Source organism: Eumetopias jubatus, unplaced genomic scaffold, assembly GCF_037043125.1.
Source record: "Eumetopias jubatus isolate StellerSeaLion01/CBP00866 unplaced genomic scaffold, mEumJub1_p1.0 scaffold_1, whole genome shotgun sequence".
NCBI lineage: Eukaryota > Metazoa > Chordata > Mammalia > Carnivora > Otariidae > Eumetopias > Eumetopias jubatus.
This window is the reverse complement of record NW_028274807.1, coordinates 163,781,543-163,807,398: the sequence shown is the minus strand read 5'-3', so window position 1 is coordinate 163,807,398 and position 25,856 is coordinate 163,781,543. Positions and strand designations below refer to the sequence as shown.

Here is a 25,856-nt window from a genome sequence, read left to right as displayed (position 1 = left end):
GGTTATTTCACAACTCTTTCCAAAATCAGCCTATCTGGTGATTGACTCTGTGTATGCTCGTTTTCAAGAAACTGACTTAAAGGCCATACTGAAAGTAAATGTTTAAAAGTAAGGCCAGGGGCACCTGGGTGGCTCAGTTGGTTAAGCGACTGCCTTCGGCTCAGGTCATGATCCTGGAGTCCCGGGATCGAGTCCCGCATCGGGCTCCCTGCTCAGCGGGGGGTCTGCTTCTCCCTCTGACCCTCTTCCCTCTCGTGCTATCTCTCATTCTCTCTCTCTCAAATAAATAAATAAAATCTTTTAAAAAAAAATAAAATAAAATAAAATAAAAAAATAAAAGTAAGGCCAGGAATGAATTGAGTCACCGAATCAGAAGTAGAAGGGATTCTCACAATTTTAAAGATGAGGAATGAGACTCTAATTAGATCACACAGGTAGCTGGAAGCAAAGGTTAGAATGAAGGCTTCTAACTTCTAGAAAAGATATTTACTGAGTACCGAATATGACTGAGAACTCTGCTAGGTACGCCAGGAATGAATTGAGTCACCGAATCAGAAGTAGAAGGGATTCTCACAATTTTAAAGATGAGGAATTAGACTCTAATTAGATCACACAGGTAGCTGGAAGCAAAGGTTAGAATGAAGGCTTCTAACTTCTAGAAAAGATATTTACTGAGTACCGAATATGACTGAGAACTCTGCTAGGTACTATATTAGACCAGTGCCCACTCTTGTTTACCAAGATGCTTTCCATGGATGTTGAAAAACATTTAAAACATTAATTAAGGCTGGGGCACCTCGGTGGCTTAGTCAGTTGAACAACTCTTGATTTTGGTTTGGGTCATCATCTCAGGGTTGTGATCTAAGGGTTATGGGATCCAGGTCCACATCGGGCTCCCGCTCAGTGGGGAGTCTGCTTGAGTTTCTCTCCCTCTGCCCCCTGCCCCTGTTGCACTCATGTGCTCATTTGCTCGCTCTCTCAAATAAATAAATCTTTTTTAAAAAGTAGTCTTAAAAAAACATTAATTAAGGCTTACATTCTAAGGAAATTTCTGTATTAGGACAAGACAGTGTCCACATCTCTAAAAAGCATGTTAAAATAAGCAGGCAAAGGAGGGAAGAAAAAAAAACTTTAAAGTAGGAAAGAATTTAAAATTTCACACAAATTACCTTTCCTGTCCTGATTGTTGTTTACCATTAAAAAGCATAAGCCAACAAAAACACCTCTACCCAAATTTCATGACCCAATAGTTTAAGAAAAATGAGCTTTATTCCTGTTGGAAAAATGATGTTGTCATATCACACTGAAGAATTCGTTTTGTCACAGGATTAGAGTGAAGCCATCTGAAGACAAAAGTCTAAGCAGAAAAAGAAACAATACTGGAATTTGATAAAGACCCCTCAAGAATATGGCATTTAGCTGTTTCTTTCTTTCTTTTTTTTAAAGATTTTATTTATTTATCTGACAAAGAGACACAGCGAGAGAGGGAACACAAGCAGGGGGAGAGGGAGAAGCAGGCTTCCCATGGAGCAGGGAGCTCAATGCAATGTGGGGCTTGGTCCTGGGATCATGACCTGAGCCGAAGGCAGTCGCCCAACAACTGAGCCACCCAGGCTCATTTAGCTGTTTCAAAGTTTAGCTCATTTAGCATTTAGCTGTTTCAATGCCACCTTTCATCTAAACATTTCAAAACAACTATTATTTACATTACCAAGAATCAAAACCGTGGCACGATGGCCCAAAAAAGAAACATATCAATGACCCAGAGGGAATTCAACACTAATGTTCTAAAACCTAGCCCTCTGTTCTAAAAAACGGTATCTAGTTACTGTTGACCCTTGAACACGAGGAGGTCAGGGGCGCCAACATCCTGTGGAGTCAAACATCTGCATATAGCTTTTAACTCCCTAAGAACTTAACTACTAATACCCTACTGTTGACTGGAAGCCTTACCAACAACTTAAACTGTGATTAACACATATTGTGTACATTATATGCATTATATACTGTAAAGTACGCAAAAGGAAATACTAAGAAAATCATAAGAAAAAGTACATTTATAGTACTATGTTTTTATCAAAAAAAAAAAAATCCCATGTGTAAGCGGACCTGCATTAAGTTTACACCCATGTTGTGTGAGGGTCAACTGTATCTGGATTTTGTCCCTCATTCCAGGCAAAGAACTCCTAAAACCCTTGGAATTTCATGATAGGAGTGTCTTTTGTTATTCATAACAAGTCTCTTTCAACCACACTGCAGTTTATGCTAACGAGGTGACTCTTGGTAGACCCCTACATAGCTCAAGATGGGAACCGGTTGTCAGAGGGACCAACCACGATTTGAGGGTTGAAACTTTCAGGCCCCATCCCTCAATATGGGGAAAGGGAGAGGCTGGAGAATAAGTTAATTACCAATGCCAATGATTTAACCAATCATTCCTGGGTAACAGAACCTTCTCAAAAACCCCTCAACAACAGGGTTCAGAGAGCTTCTGAGTGAGTGAACACACTGAGGTACAGAGAAGGCAGGGAAGCTCCCCATACTTACCCTATGCATCCTCTCCACTTGGCTGTTTCTGAGTTGCATTCTTTTTAAGCCTTTAAACATAGGTAAAGTGCTTTTTCCAAGTTCTGTGAGTTCTCCCAGCAAATTACTTAATCTGAGGAGGGATCATGGAAACCCCAGAATTTTTTTGCACAGGTGGCCCAGGACTTGCAACTGGTGTCTACAATGAGGGCAGTCTTGTGGAACTGAGCCCTTTAATTTGTAGGATCTGACACTTTAACTCCAGGTACACAGTGTCAGAATTGAATTCAAATGTTGGACTGGTGTCAGAATTGGAGAACTGGCTGTGATGTGGAAACACCCACACACAAGTAGTTATTAATTACAGTGTATATTTATAAAACTTAAAGATACAAATGGATTTGTTGATACCATCTCCCAGTTTACCTTGCTGGACATGTATAAATAGAAGACTCAAAAAATTAAGTAATGTTGACAGAATAGTTGCTACTAATAATAATTAGAAATAACTTTATGGGGCATCAGGGTGGCTCAGTTGGTCAAGCATCTGCCTTCGGCTCAGGTCATGATTTCAGGATCCTGGGATCAGGCCCTGCGTTCGGTTCAGCAGGGAGTCTGCTTCTCCCTCTCACTCTCCCTCTGTGCTCTCTAATAAATAATAAAAAATAAATGAAATAAAAGAGAAAACCTCTACTTAAAAAAATTATGTCATCTGAGGTGCCTGGCTGGCTCAATCAGTGGAACATGTGACTCCTGATCTCAGGGTTCTGAGTTTGAGCCCCACGTTGGGTGTAGAGATTGCTTTAAAAAATAAAATCTTTGGGGCGCCTGGGTGGCTCAATCGTTAAGCGTCTGCCTCAATTTTCTCTGATGCAACCTATTAGATAACACTCCCAGTTTCAGTATCATTTACAAAATTTTTAGTAAGCATGCGTATTATACCATTATTAAAGATCCAGATCCATAAAGCTTGGCAAAAAGAGAACTTCAGCTCAATCGTTAAGCATCTGCCTTCAGCCCAGGGTCCTGGGATCTAGCCCCACATCGGGCTCCCTGCTTGGCGGGGAGCCTGCTTCTCCTTCTCCTACTCCCCCTGCTTGTGTTCCCTGTCTCACACACTCTCTGTCAAATAAATAAATAAAATTTTTAAAAATAAATAAATAAAAATAAAATCTTTAAAAAATAATAATTTCATACCATTTTTATGCCAGGCATTAACCTTAGGGTAAATTTTTTCCAGTATATGCAACTCTGAAAGACAGATACTGCCCCCAAGAGCAGATGAGAAAATTAAATCTCATCATTAAATTTCCCATTGCACACAGCAAGTAGCAGAGAACTAAATCTAGTTTTAAAACACAAATCCCTGCATTCTTTTACACTATGGCAACATTTCCTTTCTATTATATAGTATAAAATTATAAACTCTCTAACAATCGTTAATTAAGAACATGTCCCAAATTATACTCTTGAAAGACTAGTCTTAATGGGGGGGTGCGGGGGTGCCAGTTGTGAGGCTTTTGACTAACAATGCAGCCCCCAGTCAACCCACTAACAGAAAAGCCACAGGAAAGTAATGCTGTGCCTCTCTGTGGAGCCAAACTTTCCCCCAGCTTTATCAGTCTTCAAGCAAGTTCCCACCAGCCACTTTCCTGAACATCTGGACAACAAAGCAGCCCTCAGGAGCTGACCATAAGTCCAAGAAATTCCCAGACTCCTAGAATGTATGTATGCCAATCTCCAGTTTCAGACCCACACACAAGTAGTTATCAGAGCTTGCCCAACAGAAAGCTATTCAGGAAAGTTTATAAGCATCCATAACACAACTGTGGCTCCTGGGAGGGAAAGCAAAGAATTCCTCTCCCAGCCTTATCTCACAATCTATTGTTAAATCATCTACCCCAATTCAGTAAATGAACTGTGGAACAAGAAAAAAAAAAGAAAGGAAAAGGAAAGGAAAGGTGAGAGGAGGGGGAGGAGGGGGAGGAGGAGGGCGGGAGGGAGACAGACAGACTGGCCTTAAGAAATGTTGTCAAGGGGGCGCCAGGGTGGCTCAGTCGTTAAGCGTCTGCCTTCGCCTCAGGTCTGCCCTGGCTCAGGTCGTGATCCCAGGGTCTTGGGATGGAGCCCCGCATCCGGCTCCCTGCTCCGCGGGAAGCCTGCTTCTCCCTCTCCCACTCCCCCTGCTTACGTTCCCTCTCTGTGTCTCTCTCTGTCAAATAAATAATCTTTAAAAAAAAAAGAAAAGAAAAGAAAAAGAAATGCTGTCAAGGGGCACCTGGGTGGCTCAGCTGGTGTGCATCTGCCTTCAGCTCAGGTCATGGTCTCAGGGTCCTAGGACCTGGGATGGAGCCCCATGTCCTCTTCTCAGCAGGGAGCCTACTTCTCCCTCTCCTCCCTGCTTGTGCTCTCTCCCTCCCTCTCTTTCAAATGAATAAATAAAATCTTAAAAAATAAATTAAAAAAAAAGAAATGCTGTCAAAAACATAAAAATAGTCCATATACAGATCTAGTATTCTAGTTTTCTGCTTTATACACTTTTTTAAAACTGCCTTTTGGGCATTGCATTCTCTTGCTGGTTGGAAAACATTTTATGTCTTTTCTTTAGTTATCAAGGAACTAAAGTGAACAAGAGTTTTCATTACCTTTTCATTGTTACCAATATTAGCACAAAGGAGAGAGTCTACTTGAGATTAGAAAATATTAAGAGCTGGGAGGGACAAGAAGATCATGTAGTCCAAACTGCAGGAACACCTTTATCTCCAGAAGATGATCACCCAACCTACACTTGAATATCTCTAATGACAGAGACCTCATAATTTTGTCTATCCCACTGTGGGACAGGTCTTACTGTGCAAAAGGTCTCAACAGTGGGAAGAAATTCATCTCCAACATAGCTTCTAACCCACTGTCTGTCCTCTGGAGCAATACAGATGATGAGTCTGCTCCCTCTTGCTTAACACAATTCTTCAAATAATTTAGATAGTTGTTTCCAAGTATTATCTTCTGTAGCAAAACAGCTCCTGATTCTTCAATTGTTCTTCATTAGATATGGTCCCTAGAGCTCTCAATATTCTAGTCACATTCATCTGGACAATTTAGATTATCATTGTCCCACTGAAGTGTAAAATCCATAAGTGGACACAATACTCCAGATATAACCTGACAGTACAAGAACAAAGGGACTATTACTTCTCTTAATTTAGCACTATACATCTTAATTTGGCACTGTACATCTATAAATATTCATCAATGCATCAATGTTAGCCTCTTTTCACAGCCAACTCATACAATTAACTACCTTAAACTATGGTGGCTCTCAAATGAAAAAAATTATTTTGGGCCAGATCATTTCTGTTAAAGAGTAAGACTTTACATTTCTATGACACCTATCTTGTCACTTTCATACCTCATCCTGCTTAGATTGCCTCGATTTTCTCTGATGCAACCTATTAGATAACACTCCCAGTTTCAGTATCATTTATAAAATTTTTAGTAAGCATGCATATTATACCATTATTAAAGATCCAGATCCATAAAGCTTGGCAAAAAGAGAACTTACAAGCCTATATAACCACATTGTGCTTTATAACAAAACAAATAAGCAAACCAGGTTTAAAAGACCAACAAACTGGGAAAAGATATTTACAACACATACACTGATTTCATTATATAAATGGCTCCTACAAATTCCTAAGTGAAAAAAGCAATTAATCAATGAAAAAAGCAAAGTCTAACATGAGCAACCAGTTCACAGAAAAGCAAAGATAAATTGTTTTTACATAGATAAAAAGATCTTCAAACCTCATTCAGAAAGAGCAATGTAAATTTTTTATGTGATTAAAGTTTTCAATTTCATTTTAATTCTAGTATAGTTAACAGTGTTATATTAGTTTCGGGTGTACAATACAGTGAGTCAACAATTCCATTCATCACCCACTGCTCATCCCAAGTTGCCCTCCTTAATCCCCATCATCTATTTCACCCACCCCCCCCCCCACCTGCCCTCTGGTAACCATTAGTTTGTTCTCATTGGTTAAAAGTCTGTTTGTTGGCTTCTTTTTTTTCCTTTGCTCATTTATTTTATTTCTTAAATTTCACATGAATGAAATCATATAGTATTTGTCTTTCTCAGACTTATTTCACTTAGCATTATACCCTGCAGATCCATCATGCTGTTGCAAATGGCAAGATTTCGTTCTTTTTTATGGCTGAGTAGCATTCCATTGTATGTATATGTGTGTATATATACTATATATATAATCACATCTTCTTTATCCACTCATTTATTGATGGACACCTGGGCTGCCTCCATAATTTAACTATTGTAAATAATGCTGCTATAAACACAGGGATGTGTGTATACCTCTGAATAAGTGTTTCTGTATTTTTGGGGTAAATATCTAGCAGCAAATTATTGGATCACATATGTTTAACTTCTTTCTTTTTTAAATAATCTCTATGCCAAATGTGGGGCTCAAACTCACAACCCTGAGATCAAGAGTCACATGCTCCACCAACTAAGCCAGGTGCCCCTCTATTTTTAATTTTTTGAGGAGCCTCCATATTGTTTTCCACAGTGGCTACCCCAGTTTGCATTCCCAATGACAGTGCATTAGGGTTCCCTTTTCCCCCCCATCCTTGCCAACACCTGTTGTTTATATTTTTTATTTTAACCATTCTGACAGGTGTGAGATGAAAAGCAAAGTAAATTAAATCTATAATGTTGGGACGCCTGGGTGGCTCAGTAGGTTAAGTATCTGACTCTTGATATCAGCTCAGGTCTTGATCTCAGGGTCATGAGTTCAAGCCCCGCGCTGGGCTCCATGCTAGGCATGGAGCCTACTTTAAAAAATAACATACAAATCTATAATGTGATAACATTTTTTTACTTATCGGAGTAGCAAAGATCAAAGTAGATAACATATCTAATTTGTAAGCAGTAGAAAGAAGTAAACGCACAGACTGCTGATGGGAATGTAAATTGATTCCAATTCTTTAGAGCACAATTTGGAAATATCTATAAAAATTTTAACTACACCTACCTTTTCTTTGGAGCATGGATATTCACTGCAACTTTTATAATAACAAAAGTGCCAGATGCTTAGTTGTCAACCCCACAGCCATTTCTCCCTTCTTCCTCATCAGAATTCACATTTGTTCAGGGTAATAATGTGCCCAACCCCAAGAGATGACTCATGATCAGTCGAAGCCAACTATGGCTATCATATTCTCTTTGCCAGGTAATCACTTTCCCAGACATGCCTGGGGTCAGGGGCAGAAAGCAATATGACCCTCTCTGAAATGTAAGGAGACAATGTATATGGCAGTGTTACTCAAATTCACAGCATCAGCATCAAACGGGAGTGCATTAGTGATACAAATTCCCAGGCCCCACTAAAAACCTACAGATTTCAGAATCTCTACTTGTGGAATTTATATTTTCCTAGGTCAGTCTTACATACTCCTGAAGTTCATGAAGCACTGTTTAGGAGACTTCTGGGAATTATTTTCTCCCCGTTTAAAATGACCCAGTCTTCCCATTAGAAAAATATTTTGCCCTCCATTTCCTGTTTTTGAATGCAGTTAGTCGTGCTGCTTAGAATTAAGGCAGCCATCCTACAACCATGAGGCTACACAGAGAAACTGAAAAAAAAAAAAAAACAATATACTGAGGATAATAGAGTTAAGGAGGGGGAAAACCTGGGTCTAATAAATATTACCAAGCTACCAAACTAGCCCTGAACCACCTATTTCCTTGTTTCTATTTACATGAGACAATTTAGAGTCTTTACTGTTTAGGCAGCTGTTAGATATTGCTACTGTTATTTACAGTTGACTATATCTTTTTTTTAATTTTATTTTATTGTGTTAATCACCACACATTACATCATTAGTTTTTGATGTAGTGTTCCATGATTCACTGTTTGCATATAACACCCAGTGCTCCATTCAATACGTGCCCTCCTTAACGCTATCTTTACGTTATAAACTTTATATCTATCCATGGATACTAATGGAGCTTAAATTTTAGTAAATTCTAGTGGAAATAAAGTAATTTGTGTCATTTTTTAACAGCAGCATAGTGTTCTATGTTATATATTTACTATTATTTTATTTCTCTGTGATTCGCATATGCCCACACAGCTTTAGGACAACCAGTACTAGACAGAGACCACCACCAAGTTTTGGTCCCAATCTGCTACTTCATTCCAACTAGAACATAAACTCCAGTCAGGCAAAAACTTTAATGCGTTGCATCTCCAGCAGCTACAACAGAACCAAACATTCATGCAAGTATTTGATAAATATTTTTTAAATAAACAAATGAAGAAAAAGAGGTCTTCCATAAAGACTGAGTAAGTTATATCTAAGCATAACTTGTCTATTTTGGTTGTCTGCCCAAGATTATCAGGTTGAAGATGCTACAAAGATTAACACTTCCACTAAGGAAGAGATAGGTGAGGCGGTTCTCACAGTCCCCTTTGACAACCCAATTAGTCTTTAAAGTGTCTTTCAGCCATGTAACCTAGGAAAGAAGAGTAGCTGAGAGCCAGTTGGTTCCTAACAAATCCTCACATTTCTTCTTTTTTTTATAACTGCTAAGGATGATTTGAAAATCCTGAAGGCATGAAATAAAAATTCAAGAACTAAGAATCAGTGGTTGAGAATACCTAAAGATTTCAAAGCACGTTTTGCAATTTCAATTTAAATGAGCAATTAATCAAACCAGTCGCTAGTAACAGTACTTAAACATCTTAATCTTCTCCTATCCTAGACATTTATCAGGAGTTGCAGATTTTTACCTAAATACAACCTCATCAGGGTTTAGGACTGTTTTACTATTGGAAAGGCAACATCTCCAATCAGATTTTTACTCCCATTGCCTCACTGAAACTATTCTTACCAAGATTACCAATAATTTCCACACTGCTAAATCAAATAGTTATTTCTCAGCCCTCCTCATAATTGTTTAGTATTTAGCACAGTTGATAACAACACTTTCCTCATTTGGCTTCAGGATACCCTCTCACCTGTCTGTCTTCCTACTTCCCTGGCTGATGCTGTCTCCTTTGACTGTTCCTCCTCATCCTCCTCACTTCTAAAGACCTCTAACCTCTGGTCCACTCCAGAGTTAATTAAGTTCTTTAACTTCTTCTATCTCTACTCATTTGCTTGGTGACCTCACCCAGCCTCCTGACTTAAATATAATGTTTTTGTCAGAAACACCCAGTGGTATACCTACAATAGATCCTCTTTCCTAAATTCCAGACTCATAAACCAGCTACGTACTCAACATCTCTACTAAGTTTAGTAGGCATCTATAATACATGTCCAAAACTGAGCTCCCGTTCTTCCCTTCCAAACTTGTTAGTCTTTCAGTCTTTCCCATATGAATAAATGGTGTCCTTGCAGGAACTTAGAGCAAAAACCTTCGAATTGTCCTTAACTCCTTCCTTCCTTTCAGAGCACACATCCAATCTATCAGCAAAACCAGCTGATTCTACTTGAAAAATATATCCAGAACCAGACCATGTGTCACCACATTCACTGCCACCCCACAGTGCAAACTGTCGTCTTCTCTCACTTGGATTACAGCAAGAGCCTCCTAACTGGTGTTCTTGCCTTACCTCTTGCCAAATCCACCATGAGCCTATTACCAGCACAGCAGCCAGAGGCATGATGTCAAAATGGAAATCAGATCATGTCATACCACTACCCAAAACCCTCTGAAGATTTCCCATTTCACTGAGCCTAAAAGCTAAAGCCCTACAAAGGAACAACAGCACCAGCAGCAACTGGGAGCATGCTAGAAATGAACCCTACCTCAAACCTACAAAATTAGAATCTGAGTTTTAACAACAACCACCTACTTAAACCATATGCACATTAAAGTCTGGAAAGTACTTCCCTGAGGCAGCACAAGATAAGCACCTACTCCCCCCCTCAATCCTTGCCATTTCCCAGGCAAGTTTCTGTCTCAGGACCTTTGCACTTGTCATCGCTCATTTATCTGCATGGCTTACTTTCTCACACCTTTCAAGCTTTCACTCAAATGTCACCTTCTCTGTGAGCCATCTATGACCACTCAATCCCTCCCCTCAATATGCCCTATTCTTCTTTCCTGCTTTTACTTTTCTCATTAGGACTTGTCATTATAAAATGATTTTTATTTTTTTACCTTGTTTATTCTATCTCCCCACATAAAACATAAATTAACTTCTATGAAAGCAGAAATCTGTTTTCTTCCCCAGTGCCCAGAACCTAGTTAGCCCTCAATAAATATTTTTAAATGCATAAAATAAACAAATATTTCTCTTCAAAACACTATCCAATAGATTTTGTAAAATGGTTCCTTACCATACAAACTGATGTTTTCTTAGCATCACATTCAACAAATCCACTTTCTAAAATATACTGAGCACCTACCATGTAATTAGGCACTATAAGCACTACTGTTCATCCATGATTAAGTATGGAAATGTAAAAATCTGATTCATAACAGGGCTGTACCATCAAAAAGTCTGCAGAAATAAAAACTGAGTCTTTGATTAAAAAGAAGAAAGATGGGGCGCCTGGGTGGCTCAGTCATTAGGCATCTGCCTTTGGCTCGGGTCATGATCCCGGGGTCCTGGGATCGAGCCCGCATTGGGCTCCCTGCTCTGCGGTAAGCCTGCTTCTCCCTCTCCCACTACCCCTGCTTGTGTTCCTTCTCTTGCTGTGTCTGTGTGTGTCAAATAAATAAATAAAATCTTAAAAAAAAAAATTTAAAAAAATAAAAAGAAGAAAGATGCCTACAGCTCTCTGCAATGCAGTAACAAGCCTTTACACTGATATAACAGTCTTCCACACAAAATTTCTCACCTGACCCGCAACAGTCCCATGAGGTTTATGGAAAGCAAGTAATGTTAAGCTCAATTTTGGAGATGAGAAAACAAACATACTGTACCTCAAAGCATGGCAGTAACAATGTCAAAACTGGGATTGAAGTCTCTCAATTTTCAGTTAAAAACTCTCCCAATATCAGGAGCGCCTGAGTGGCTCAGTCAGTTAAGCATCTGCCTTTGGCTCCAGTCATGATCCCGGGGTCCTAAGATAAAGCCCCGCATCTCTCTCTCTAATAATTAAATAAAATCTTTAAAAAAAAAACAAAACTCTACTATCATACCTCCTCTTGCAAATGATACTGAACCAGACTACAAAATCATACAGCTACATATTATCCTAAAGATACTAAGCTTTCCCAGTGTCTATGCAGAATGAGAACAAACTCTGTTCATCAAAGTCACAATCCTGACTTGAGGCATAAAGATTCAAACAGCTTCCTGTTACTTGTAAGTCTAACCCAGAGTCCAATGACATTCAGGAAGAATGTAAGAAATGAGCTGCTATATCCACGCAACAAGAAAGTTCTAATTAAGTTATGAAAATTGCTTAAAGAGAGAGAATGGGAGAAAGGAAGATGGAACAAGTGAATGAGTAAGAATGAAATTCTAGTGAAGAAAGAGTCAATGTTAAGTCATTATTGTCTAATGCTGAGTACCTAAGTGATGCAGTTTTGCAATAGAAGAAAAAAGACATACCTCCTCAAAATCCCAGCACAACAGCTTTCCTTTCTTTGCATAGATGAGGATGAACAGTTGTAATCCAAAGTATTTCCCAGAAAGTTATTTTTTAAAAAGACAAAGAAACAAAAGATCCATATGAAAAGAGATCCAGCCTGGGAGTACGGATCTTGATCTTGTTAATCTTGTGATCAAGAGTTGCTGTTCACCAAGTGTCAGCATCTGAAGAAAGTGCTAACTGTGGGTGTGTCCTCGAGAAACACCCGCTGGGACAGGGAGCAAGAGGAGAAATACTACTAAATGCAAATGACTGGCTGGCAAATAATTACCAGTTGTCAGTCTGCAAAATTTTTTAAGTTGATATTAGTAACACTGAAAGATCACATGGAGGTAAGACAAGTGGCCAAGCCCAGGTGGCACTAGGGTTATCAATGACAGCTGCAATCAAAGGTACACTTCAGCAGGTAGTCCAGCTCTCTGATTAGTAATAAATAAGCAGTAGAGTAAAACAAAGTATAAAAACGTATTTCATGCCTTTTATAGCAAGATGATGCTCATATCATACAACCAAATACAGATAAATAATATTAAGTAGTATGGCAAACAGACCAAGCACTCTGGTGCCTTAAAAAACAAATATTATAGAACAGATGTCTATGTCAGCAGGTATCTACGTCAAAAGAAAATATAAAATAACATGAAAAAAATACATAGGTAGGTCTGGCAGAAAAACGAAGTCAATGTAGAAACCAAGAGACAAGGTTAAGTTAACACATATGGTGATTTTGTATACCCTTCAGATAGCTTAAAGAATTAGGAACCTTTTATTTTGGCAGCAAAGATAGTATTTCTTGACACCTGCCATGTCACTGCATTTCTATCAAACTACAAATTATAGAATATATAGTAGACTGAAATGAAATACACTGAATGGGATTAAGAGTAGATAAGACAATGCAGAAGAAAAGATCTGTGAATGTAAACACATAATAATAGAAACTACCCAAAATGAAACCCAGAATACAAGAAAACTAAAAAAAAAGGGCACAGCATCAGTGAGCTATGGGACAAACTCAAGGAGCTTAATAACATATGTGTAATTGGAATCTTGGCAGGGGGAAGATTTGAAAAAACAATCCAAAAATTTTCTAAATTTGATGAAAGTAACAAACCTACAGATCGAAGAAGCTCAACAAACACTAAGCTCAAGAAACGAAGAAAGCTAAAACTCCACCAAGAAATACTTGGAATCAATTTCCTTAAATCCAGAGGTAAGGGGAAAAAAAAAATCTTAAAAGCAGCCAGAGAAGACAGAGCTCCACGTCAGGCTCCATGCTCAGCAGGGAGTCTGATTAAGGATTCTCTTTCTTAGGCGCCTGGGTGGCTCTGTCAGTTAAGCATCTGCCTTAGGCTCAGGTCATGATCACAGGGTCCTGGGATCAAGTCCTCTGCATTGGGCTCCCTGCTCAGCAGGGAATCTGCTTCTCCCTCTGTCCCTCCCCCCTGCTTGTGCACACTCTCTCTCTCTCTCTCTCTCTCTCTCTCAATAAATAAATAAATAATTTTTAAAAAAAAAAGGATTCTTTCTCCCTCTTCCTCTGCCCCTCCCCCTGCTTGCATTACACATGTGCTTGCCCTCTCTATAAAATTAATAAATGAATCTTTAAAAAAAAGGCAGCCAGAGGAATACAGAATAAAGTATTTGCAAATTATATATTTCAAAAGTAATTAATATCCAGAATATAGAAAGATTGCCTACAACTCAACAAACCACAAAAAATGAACAACCCAATAGAAAAATGGACAAAGAACCTGAACAGACATTCGTCCAAAGAAGATATATGAATGGCAATCAGTACATTATGATGCTCAACATAACTAATTATTAAGAAAATGCAGGGGCCCCTGGGTGGCTCAGTTGGTTAAGTGACTGCCTTCGGCTCAGGTCATGATCCTGGAGTCCTGGGATCGAATTCCACATTGGGCTCCCTGCTCAGCAGGGAGTCTGCTTCTCCCTCTGACCCTCTTTCCATTCGTGCTCTCTATCTCTCATTCTCTCTCTCAAATAAATAAATAAAATCTTTAAAAAATATATATTTTAAAAATATATATATTTAAAAAAAAAGAAAATGCAAATCAGGGGTGCCTGGGTGGCTCAGTTCAGTTAAGCATCTACCTTCGGCTCAGGTCATGGTCTCAGGATCCTGGGATCAAGCCCTGCACCCAGCTCCCTACTCAGCAAGGAGTCTGCTTCTCCCTCTGCCCCCTCCCCACTACTCATGCTCACACTTGCATGCACTCTCTCTCAAATAAAGAAAATCTTAAAAAAAAAAAAAAGAAAATGCAAATCAAAACCACAATGAAATACCATCTCATACTCATTAGGATGGCTACTATCCAAAAAAAAACAAAAAAAAAAACAGAAAATAACAATGTTATCAAGAATGTGGAGAAAACAACAGAGCCACTGTGAAAAACAGCATGGCAATTAATCAAAATTTAAACATATAATTATCATATGATCCAGCAATTCCAGTTCTAGGTACATACCCAAAAGAACTAAAAGCAGGACCTCAAAGAGGTATTTGTACACTCATGTTCACAGCTCTATTCACAAGAGCTAAAACATAGAAACAACACAAACATTCATTGACAGAAAAACAGATAGCTAAATGTGGTCTATACATACAATGGAATATTATTTGGCTTCAAAAAGGAAAGGAATTCTGACACATATTACAACATGGATGAACCTTTATGACATTATGCTAAGTAAGTAACCCAGTCACAAAAAGACAAATACTGTATGATTCCACTTACATGAATTACCTAAAGTTGTCAAAATCACAAACAGAAAGTAAAATGGTGGTTACCAGGGGCTTGGGTAATGGGAGTGCTTTTTTAATAGGTACTGCTTCACTTCTGCAAGATGAAGAGTTTTGGAAAAAGATGGTTGTGATGGTTGCACAATGATAGGAATGTACTAAATACCACTGAACAGTACAATTAAAATGGTTAAGATGGTAAATTTTATGTTACATGTACTGTACCAGAACTTTTATTTTTTATTTTTTTTAAAGATTTTATTTATTTATTTGAGAGAGAGAATGAGAGAGAGCACATGAGAGGGGGGAGGGTCAGAGGGAGAAGCAGACTCCCCGCTGAGCAGGGAGCCCGATGTGGGACTCGAGGATCACGACCTGAGCCGAAGGCAGTTGCTTAACCAACTGAGCCACCCAGGCGCCCATTTCTTTCAGTTTTTAAAAGTTCTGGTACAGGGCACCTGGGTGACTCAAGTTGGTTAAGCAACTGCCTTCGGCTCAGGTCATGATCCTGGAGTCCCGGGATCGAGTCCCACATCGGGCTCCCTGCTCAGCGGGGAGTCTGCTTCTCCCTCTGACCCTCCCCCCTCTCATGTGCTCTCTCTCTCTCTCATTCTCTCTCAAATAAATAAAATCTTAAAAAAAAAAAACTGAAAGAAAAATAGAAGGCAGCCAAAAGAAAACAACCACATATCATATACAGAGGCATAAAGAATGATAGCTGACTTCTCACTGGAAACAATGTGGACCAGAAGACAGTGAGGCAACATCTTTAAAATACTTAAAGAAAAATACTGTCAACCTAGAATTCTATATCTAGTGAAAATAGCTTCTATAAATCATGGCAAATTAAAGACTTCTTTAGACATACAAAAGCTGAAAAAATTAATCACCAGCAAACCTGCACTACAAGAAATGTTAAATAAGTCCTTCATTCAGAAGGAAAAGTACCAGTAGAAATCTTTAACTACACAGGAAAATGAAGAGCACTGGAAGTAGTAAATGAATATAGATACATTATTTGACAAAGACTTTTATTATAATGAGGTAACAAATTCATCTACATTGTTAAAATATGGGGGGGGGAGCACTAACAAAAATTTTCACAATACACCTATCTTCCAAAATGCTTGTCTTCAAAAAATAAAGTACGCTGATTAATAGAACTCATTTCCTATCACAACATCCCTGTAGAGTCAATATTCTCTTTTCTCCAAAAAAACTGTCCCAAGCTATAAGTTATTGGTCCAGTAATAATGAGTTTTTAGACAAGTAAAATTAAAATATTCTTGGTTCCAGCCCAGTGTTGTATTACACAAACACTTTTAAAGGGCTTGCCTACTGGGGCACCTGGGTGGCTCAGTCATTAGGTGTCTGCCTTTGGCTCGGGTCATGATCCCAAGATCCTGGGATGGAGCCCCGCATCCGGCTCCCTGCTCCACGGGAAGCCTGCTTCTCCCTCTCCCACTTCCCCTGCTTGTGTTCCCTCTCTCGCTGTGTCTCTGTCAAATAAATCTAAATCTTTAAAAAAAAAAAAAAAGGGCTTGCCTACAGAGATATTCTTGGGATAAAGTATGTTGGTGGTTAGTATATAATTTATCTATATTCTCGTCTCCAGGGAACCTCAAAGTCACTTAGAAGTAAAGCCAGCAAAGAATGTTCCTTGCTTTCTTTTTTTTTTTTTAAGATTTTATTTATTTATTTGACAGAGAGAGAGAGAGACAGCAAGAGAGGGAACACAAGCAGGGGGAGCAGGAGAGGGAGAAGCAGGCTTCCCGGCTGAGCAGGGAGCCCGATGTGGGGCTCGATCCCAGGACCCTGGGATCATGACCTGAGCCGAAGGCAGACGCTTAACGACTGAGCCACCCCAGGTGCCCCATGTTCCTTGCTTTCAAGAAGTGTGAAAAACAGCATTAGATTTCAATGAATTGGTCAAGCTACCCCAAATTGGCAAAACAAGAACACTTTTGCCAAGTCTTGCTGAGGAAATTGAATTTATCAAAGCAAAGGTGTTGAAGCAATCACTGCAAAACAAAGCTTCAGGGTTGGGGGCGCATGGGTGGCTCAGTCGTTTAGCGTCTGCCTTTGGCTCAGGTCATGATCCCAGAGGCGTGGGATCGAGCAGCACATCGCATCAGGCTCCCTGCTCCGCAGGAAGCCTGCTTCTCCCTCTCCCACTCCCCCCCTGCTTGTGTTCCCTCTCTCGCTGTGTCTCTCTCTGTCAAATAAATAAATAAAGTCTTTAAAAAAAAAAATTCTTCAATTAAAATCTTAAAAAAAAAACACACACAAAGGTTCAGGGTTGGGTGCTAAAAAAGGAAAAAGAAAACACTAATATTTAATGCCACTTTACTATAGTCCAAACCTCAGAGGAAATGTGGTTATAAGAATAAAACCTCTATAATACCACTAATGTCAAATAGATTACAGAATGGGAATCCTGCCTACTATCCCTCTGAATACATAATGTTAAAAATAATTCATACACTCAGAGATTCCTTTAGACCACAAGCAGATCTTCTGATCCAACTTCACAATGAGAAACTACTTGCTACTATGAAAGATAACTAAATGGTACACACCATAATTCAGGATGTTCCTCTAACAGGATTCTAAGGAAGACTACCTACTGTTGCCCCAATTGGACCAAAATTCTTTACAAAGACAACAGGAAAATTATATTTCACTATTCACTGATAAATACCATGCCAAGAGAAAGGAGCATTCTTTCAGCACTTTACACCAAATAAGCCACTGGGTAATGTAACTTCCCTTTCAATATGAAAATAAAAATTATCAAAAGAAACACATTACCTACCCAAAAGAACCTAAAACATGTTCAAACAAAAACCTTTCCATGGATGTTCATAGCAGCATTATTCATGATACCCAAAAAGTGAAAACAACTCAAATGTCCATCAACTGATAAATGAACAAAATACAATGGATTATTATTCATCCACAAAAAAGGAATTATGTTCTGAAATATGCTACAACGTCGATGAATCTTAAAAACATTGTTAAACAAAAGCCAGAAATAAAAGACCATATGTTATATAATTCCACTTAAATGAAATGTACAAAATCAGCAAGTCCATAGGGACAAAAATCAGTCTAGTGATTGCCAGAGGATGGGAAGAGGAACTGCTTAATTAATACAAAGTTTCTTTTTGGGTTGATGAAACTGTTCTGGAATTAGTAGTGACGGTTGCACAACATTGTGAATGTACCTAAAAGCCTCCAAACTGTACATTTTAAATGGTTAAAATGATGAATTGCGTTAAATGAATTTTATCTCAATAGAAAAAAATGTTTCCAGAGTGTTGGTTGTCTAGTACTTGTATCTCCCACTACTTAACAAAATGCTGTGTTCATAAAAAAAATCATTCAAAACACTTTTTAAAACTTGAAATAGTGACATTCTGGCAAAGGCAAAACTACAGGGACAGTAAACAGATCAATAGTTGCCAGGGGCTGGTATCAGGGGAGTTAAATAGGTGAGCGACAAATTTTTTAAAGCAGTGAAACTACAGGACACCATAATGGTGAATATAAGGTATTAAAAGTTGTCAAAACCCATTCTGTGTTAAAGCACAGAGAATAAGCCTTAATGTATGCACATTTCTTTAAAAATTTTATTTATTTATTTGACAGAGAGAGACACAGCAAAAGGGAACACAAGCAGGGGGAGAGGGAGAAGCAGGCTTCCCACGGAGCAGGGAGCCCGACTTGGGGCCAATCCCAGGACCCCGGGATCATGACCTGAGCCGAAGGCAGACACCTAATGACTGAGCCACCCACGGTACCCAATGTATGCAAATTTTTAAATAATCCTTTAAGACGTAAAGGGATCTCAGCATAAAATGCAGAAGTGACAAAACAATCTAAATCTATTACAAATATGAAACAACCTCACAAAGCAGATAGAGAAATAAAGTGCTGACCAAGTAACGCTAGAAGTAAGAAGAGTCTGTGAGACTAAAGGCAAGAGGAACTATCAATAAGCACTGTGTTCTAGTCGATAAAGTTGTTTCCCACAGGTACACAGATTAACAATTTTGAAACCACTTCAAATGTATACTGGAATTTGGAGAATTATATAAATGGATAGCAGAGCACGGAAGCCAGGTTTCTGACTGAAGTGGAGGTGGTTAGAATGATCCGAGTGGTAAGGAATTAGACTTGGAAACCTCAGTATGAATTCATGTTTAGTTTAATATAGACAAATGGTTACATATAGAAATATTTACAGATGTGTATATACACAGCTTAATTTATACACATTTATCTCTTTGTTCTGTCACTCAGATGGCCTAGAAGTAACAATACTCAAGTAGCACCTAGCACATCTAGGACCCAAAATCTTAGTTTCTAATACCATTTCCCAAAAAAAGGAACTAGGGCTCCTTAGAAAAATGGCTGACTATTGGACTGGAACATGACATATAAAAGATGAGCCTGGAGCATTTATGTTTCCAGAAAGAAAGTGCTCGTTCACACATAACCGTGGGAGTATGTCAAAGGGAAGGGATACAGAAGCCAAGTGAAAGAGTTCCCAACAGCCAAACCTCAAACAACTTGAGCAACAAAATTTATGTAGATTCTCTACCCTTGAGGTGGAGCATAACTCATCAGTCATTAAGTGTAGGCATCACACAGTAACTTTTTTCCAGAGCATGGCACAGAAACGGAGGAACAAAAGGGTAACTTACGGATGAGAAAATAAACACTACCACAAGCTGGGTGATCAAGGTTAACATCAACATCGGCAAGTGATATCACTAGTATGTACTCTTGATTTGTGATGAGAATGACACTTTACCTCTGTGGTCTTTCCAAAATCACATTACATCAGTCTAACCATTAGAAAAGCATCACACAAGTACCAATTGAAGGACATTCTACAAAAATACCTAATCAATTATCTTTGAAACGGCCAAGGTCGTTAAAAACAAGGAAAGTCTGAGAAATTGTCAGAACCAAGAGGGGCTGAGAAGACATAACTATGAAATATAATGTGGCATCAAGAATAGGATCCTGGAACACAAAAAGGGACATTAAGGGGAGGCACCTTAATGTGACAGTCAGTTAAGCATCAGACTCTTGATTTCAGCTCAGGTCATGATCTCAGGGTTGTGAGATCAAGCTCCACATGGGACTCTGCACTGAGCTCAGAGCCTGCTTAGGATTCTCTCTCTCCCTCTCCTCCCCCCCACCTCCCCTTGCTTGCTTCTCTCTCCCCCCAAAAGGGGGGGCACATTAAGGGAAAAATTGTGGAACTCTGAGTATAGCCTTAGTAATAATGTATCAATATTGGTTCATTACTTGTGACAAATTTACCACACTAATAGAAGATGTTAAGAATAAGGGAAACTGGGTGTGGGATAGACAGGAACTCTGCACTATCTTCACAATAATGCAGTGAATATAACACTGTTCTAAAAAAAAGAAAAAGTTTATTTTAAAAGTTTTTTTTTTAATTGTAAACTACTGCATGCCTGAAATTTTACTCAGTGCATGGGCACAAAAGATACCTGAAACATGGTTTTGGCCCCTAAGAAGCTTACTGTCTCACTGTGAGGTAAGAAAAATGCTCATGAAACAAATATAAGAAAATATTAAACTAAGAAGTGTAGATAAAAGTATATTAGGAATATAGAGAAGGTCTAGAATTATGAGAGTAGACTTCATCAAGGAGATAAAAGTTGAGTTTGTACCTTAAAATGTACTTCAGGGTACCAAAGTAAAAAAGAATAAATTGGTACACTCATAAGAACAACCAGAGGGTGAAGAAACAAGACTAAAAGGAATGAAAGAAATGAAATTTAGTCCTGAAAAGTGAAGATTTAAATGGGAGACAACAGCAGTGTTCAAGAATCATGCGGCAGAAAAGAGTTACATCATACTGTCATTTAACTTACTAGCTGACCTCTGGTAAAATGTGACCAACGCTCAAGGACATAGAGAGTGACAGCTGTTTGGTAAAGCCACAAGAGGAAATGCCAATTTGGAAAGACAGGAAGCAGGTGGCCAAGTTCTTCTCTGCAACTTTTCAAAGGACAGTGTGCATATGAGCCCACTAAAGCAAAATTTTAATCTAAATCTTGCAAACATTTATTGACCACTTACCATGTGCTTCCATACATATTATCTCATTTAATATCACAACACATTTATAAACATTTATCAATGTAATAAAGGCTTCAAGTAAAAATACAATAAAATTAGCCCTGCAAGGAAGCAGGAACACATAAAATTCTCCACCATCCACCACTCTCTGATAGGGATTTGACAGCTGTTTTAAAAAGCAAAACTGTTGGGCACCTGGGTGGCTCAGTTGGTTAAGTGACTGCCTTCTGCTCAGGTCATGATCCTGGAGTCCCAGGATCGAGTCCCGCATCGGGCTCCCTGCTCAGCAGGGAGTCTGCTTCTCCCTCTGACCCCCTTCCCTCTCGTGCTGTCATTCTCTCTTTCTCAAATAAATAAATAAAATCTTTAAAAAAAAAAAAGCAAAACTGTTTAAGGCCTACATATCTACATAATAATTTATTTCCTCCTGCTCCTTCAGTAATGCTCGGTGGCTCTCAGTTTGCAAAGTGCATAAGAATTATATATCATTATATATACAAAAACATGCACACAGTACCTTTTTAAGCATTTTAAGGGTTTTTTGTTGTTGTTGTTGTTTTTAAGTAGGCTCCATAACCAGCGTGGAGCCCAACACCAGTCAGGCTTAAACTCACAACCTGAGCTGAATTCAAGAGTCAGACGCTTAACCAACCAAGCCACCTAATCGCCCCACAATCTAAAGGATTTAAGTATAGTTTTCATTTTATATGATTTTTGTTTCAAGTGCTGACTTTAGTTAGAACTGAATCCTGGGAATGAGGTACAACCCCACTGCAAGCTTCCTCCATGGTCACTGAAAGGCAGCATCAGGGCAAAAAGGTAGAAAGGGTGAATCCTATTACAACATGAAGAACATTCTAACAATTAGAGCTATCTAAAATTCTCATAGGCTACCTCAAAGCGATGAAGTTACTGTCATCAGAGGTTTCAAAGAGAAGCTGAAAAATCACTGAGCACATTTTAGAAGAAAGCAATTGGGTAGAAAGTTAAGATTCCTTCCAAGTCTTAGATTCTATTATGGGTAGACTTTTTAAAACCTGACAGGAAGAGGGCAACCTAGTTAAGAACAAAACGAAAAAAAGACAAAGCCAAGAATGACATGGTACTAAAGTTCAATGCTGGGGAACATAGGAGCAGCTCATTTCCACCTGCAGATCTTTGTACCTGCTGTTTCATTTGCCAGCAAAGTTCTTCCATCTTTTGGACCACAACTCAGCTATCTTCTCCTTAGTGAGGCCTCTCCACGACCCCCACCAGTCACTCACTGATCACATCATCTTGTCTTATTTTCCTCATAGCTGTTACCAGGAATCAGCACTTTTTCTATAAAGGGCCAGATTACAGCCTACAGGCCAAATCCAGCTTGTCCCACGTTTTAGTATGGCCAAAGGAAAAAAAAATCAAGAATAATAATATTGGGGCGCCTGGGTGGCTCAGTCGTTAAGCGTCTGCCTTCGGCTCAGGTCATGATCCCAGGGTCCTGGGATCGAGTCCCACATCGGGCTCCCTGCTCAGCGGGAAGCCTGCTTCTCCCTCTCCCACCCCCCCTGCTTGTGTTCCTGCTCTCACTGTCTCTCTCTGTCAAATAAATAAAATCTTAAAAAAAAAAAAGAATAATAATATTTTGGTGCACCTGGGTGGCTCAATTGGTTAAGTAACTGCCTTCGGCTCAGGTCATGATCCAGCCCCACATCGGGCTCCCTGCTCAGCAGGGAGTCTGCTTCTCCCTCTGACTCTCCCCCCCTCTCGTGTTCTCTCTCTCATTCTCTCAAATAAAATCTTTAAAAAATAATAATAATATTTTGTGACATGGGAAAATGACATGAAATTCGAAAGTTTAATTAGAACATAGAAACACTTGTTTATGTACTGCCTGTGGCTACTTTACACTAAACAGAGTAGCTGCAGCAGAAACTGTATGGCCCATAAGGCCTAAAATATTTACTTTCTGGTCTTTTACAGAAAACTAACTGCTGATTTATAGCATTACCTGGAATTATCATGTTTGCTTGCTATCCTCATTCTCATACACACAGAAAAAAGCTCAGTCACAAGGACCTTGTCTATTTTGTTCCCCACCATAGCCCAGTACTTAGAAAAACTCCTGGAACAAAATAAGGACTCAATATTTTATGAATAAATAAATGAGGGCTCCATAAATATCATTCTGAGAAATTTAAACTTAAGCCCTCAGCCATTTTGTTTTGTACATATATGACAGGCATAAAAACTCTTGCAGAAAGGGGAAATATTCTAGTATAGAGAAGGAGCAAACAGCTTAAAGAAATGGTGGTCACCAACTAGTCCAGGTCACTGGGTTTCTTCATCAAACTGTACAGGTTTTTTGTGCTCATAAAAGATTCTCTCAACCACTGGAAGGTGTTAACAACATTCTGTCAGCTGACTGCGCTTCTATTTATCTTAAGACGCAAATACTCCAAGAAATCTAATTTCCTATACATAGTACACAGCACCCACACCATGCCAAATCTTAATGCTCATAATTATAACACATCTTGATCACATGCTAATGAAATTTTAATATCTAAATTTTTCCTATGCTGATCAGCAATCTATTCCGTAAGCAAATGAAAACTCTTTAGAAATTAAAAGGTTACCGCCCACAGACCAGAAGCAGCTTTTTAATCCTTCTATACTAGCCAGAGAGTGGGTGTGCGATTTCAAAAAAAATACAAGCCAACTCTGTTGGTAGAGGACGAGATATAGTTAAAATCCCACCTATAAGCATGGTGTGTTACAGGACACTAGTAAAACTACCACCTACTCACAATTCCAGTCTCACTGTTCTAATCTACAAATGGAGAAAAAAACGTATCTAGACCCTGGAGAAATCTTGTCATTAACATTTTCATAAGGTTCTTTCCTCCAGGCTTCGCAACAATTTTTTGTTTAAGATTTTATTTATTTATTTGACAGAGACACAGTGAGAGAGGGAACACAAGCAGGTGGAGCGGCAGGCAGAGGAAGAAGCAGGCTCCCCGCGGAGCGGGGAGCCCGATGCGGGGCTCGATCCCAGGATTCTGGGATCATGACGTGAGCCGAAGGCAGCTGCTTAACCAACTGAGCCACCCAGGCGCCCCTTCGCAACAATTTCTATATACAGGTACTTCAAAGACAAGGATTTGGTTTAACCAATCACTCCCAAAATGTAACATACTGGTTAGAAAACATAAACATATCAAAGTTTTATTCTAAAGCAGCTACGTGCTTTTTAAGCCCTGAATTTTTTTTTTTTAAGAATTAGCTAATTTAGGAATGCAGAGACCTTTCCTAGAGATGCTTATGAGTATTTAAGACTTACAGCAACCATTTTGGATTAGAGTGTGTGTTTTCATCTTCCCTTCCTCTGTGACAAGTCAGGATGAAAAGGCAGCCCGCAAAAGCTTTGACTAGAATCTACCAACACTCATATGTATGGTGTCACCAAAGAAAAGGGGGAAAATTAGCCAACAGCTCAAGTGGGCTGCTTCAAGAAACTCTGCTGCAGATTCACCTCACCATCAATGTTGTTAAGGGATGAGCCAAACCAACAACTGGACCAACATTACACACACCTTTGCTTAGAATTAAAAAAAAGCAGGGGTTTGCAAGCTATAAACGGATCTCTGGCCCTTTAGGGAAGGGGCAACTCACTGAGCCCCCTTTTCCCTTCCTAAAAGGATTAATAAAAGGCACTCTTAGACCAAGCCCAGCCAGCCTAGACTCACAACCCACCATACAGCACCTATTTTCCCCCCGTTCCCAGTACAGCGGGGCTCCTTCCTCCCATCAAACAAGTTCAAAATCAAAACAAAAGGTGCAAAACTGGTTTCAGGTGGCAATGGCTAAGCCCCAGTGGTCAACTTCTGGGGACGCCAGGACGAGCGAGGGCTCACAGGACCCCAGACCTCCAACACAGTCTACTCCCAAACAGTCCCTCAGGCCCCGGCCCAACTCCCCACACGCCCCTCCCTCCCCTCGGCCCTGCAGAGGGGCGCGCTGGAAAGGGGGCAAAGAGTGGGGGTGGGGAGAGAAGCCCCAGGGTAGAAATGACAGCGGAACAAGCTGGGGAAGAAAAAGGCCCGGCGGGATGCCGGAGGACGAGTCCTAGGCCCGGAGCTCCAGCCCCGAACGGGGGCGACCAAGGGTCCGAACGGCGCCAGGCCGCGAGCGGGAAGCCGGGCCAGCGTCGGCGGCGCCGCCTGGCCACGCTCCCCTCACGACTCTCCCCACCCGAGGCGGAGGGGCTGAGGGGCCACGGCCACCGCCAGCATCCGGGGCGGGGGCACTCACTCACCGGCGGGGAGGGGAGGAGCAGCCGGCGTCTCCGCCAGCGCCGTGGCTCGAGCTCAAGCGCCGGCTCCTGCCGCTGCAGCCGCCGCGCCGGGTCCATCCCCCCCCAACCACCCCCCTCCCGGCCCTCCCCCCGCGCCGCCTCAGCCGCCGCAGCCGCCGCTGCAGCCGCCACTGCCGCTTCAGCCCCGGCGCGGGAGCGCGAACCGGCGCGAGGAAGCGAGAGCGCGCGCGCCCGCCGCCACCGCCCACAACCTCCGCCCCCAGCCGGCCGCGCACGCGTGAGGCGGCGGCGGGTGCGCGCACGCTTCAGGGGGCGGGGACGGCCCCCGGAAGGCGTGGCCCCGCCCACCCACGCGGTGGCTGGGCTTTTGAGACGAACCGCTGCAGGTGATGCTGTACTGCTCCGGGTGGGCTCCTCCCGCCACTAGCGCCTGAAACCAAACCCTCCAATCTGGCCCCTTTTCCTGGGGAGCGAGGCTCGGGCGCGACGCAGGCTTGAGCGCACTTCTGGCCGTTG

General features: G+C 40.4%; 1 protein-coding gene and 1 pseudogene across 1 annotated transcript in view; one reads left to right on the top strand and one right to left on the bottom strand.

The window, feature by feature from the left end:
* The window catches only part of TMCC1 (transmembrane and coiled-coil domain family 1), a 251,367-nt gene extending 225,932 nt beyond the window's left edge, over window positions 1–25,435 (bottom strand). Inside the window, exon 1 of the mRNA XM_028101616.2 lies at window positions 25,341–25,435. The gene's annotated coding sequence lies outside the window, so the exon portion shown is untranslated. The remainder of the gene's footprint in view (window positions 1–25,340) is intronic.
* Window positions 503–4,443, top strand: LOC148165095 (TSSK6-activating co-chaperone protein pseudogene; annotated as a pseudogene).
* Window positions 25,436–25,856: the final 421 nt, after the last annotated feature.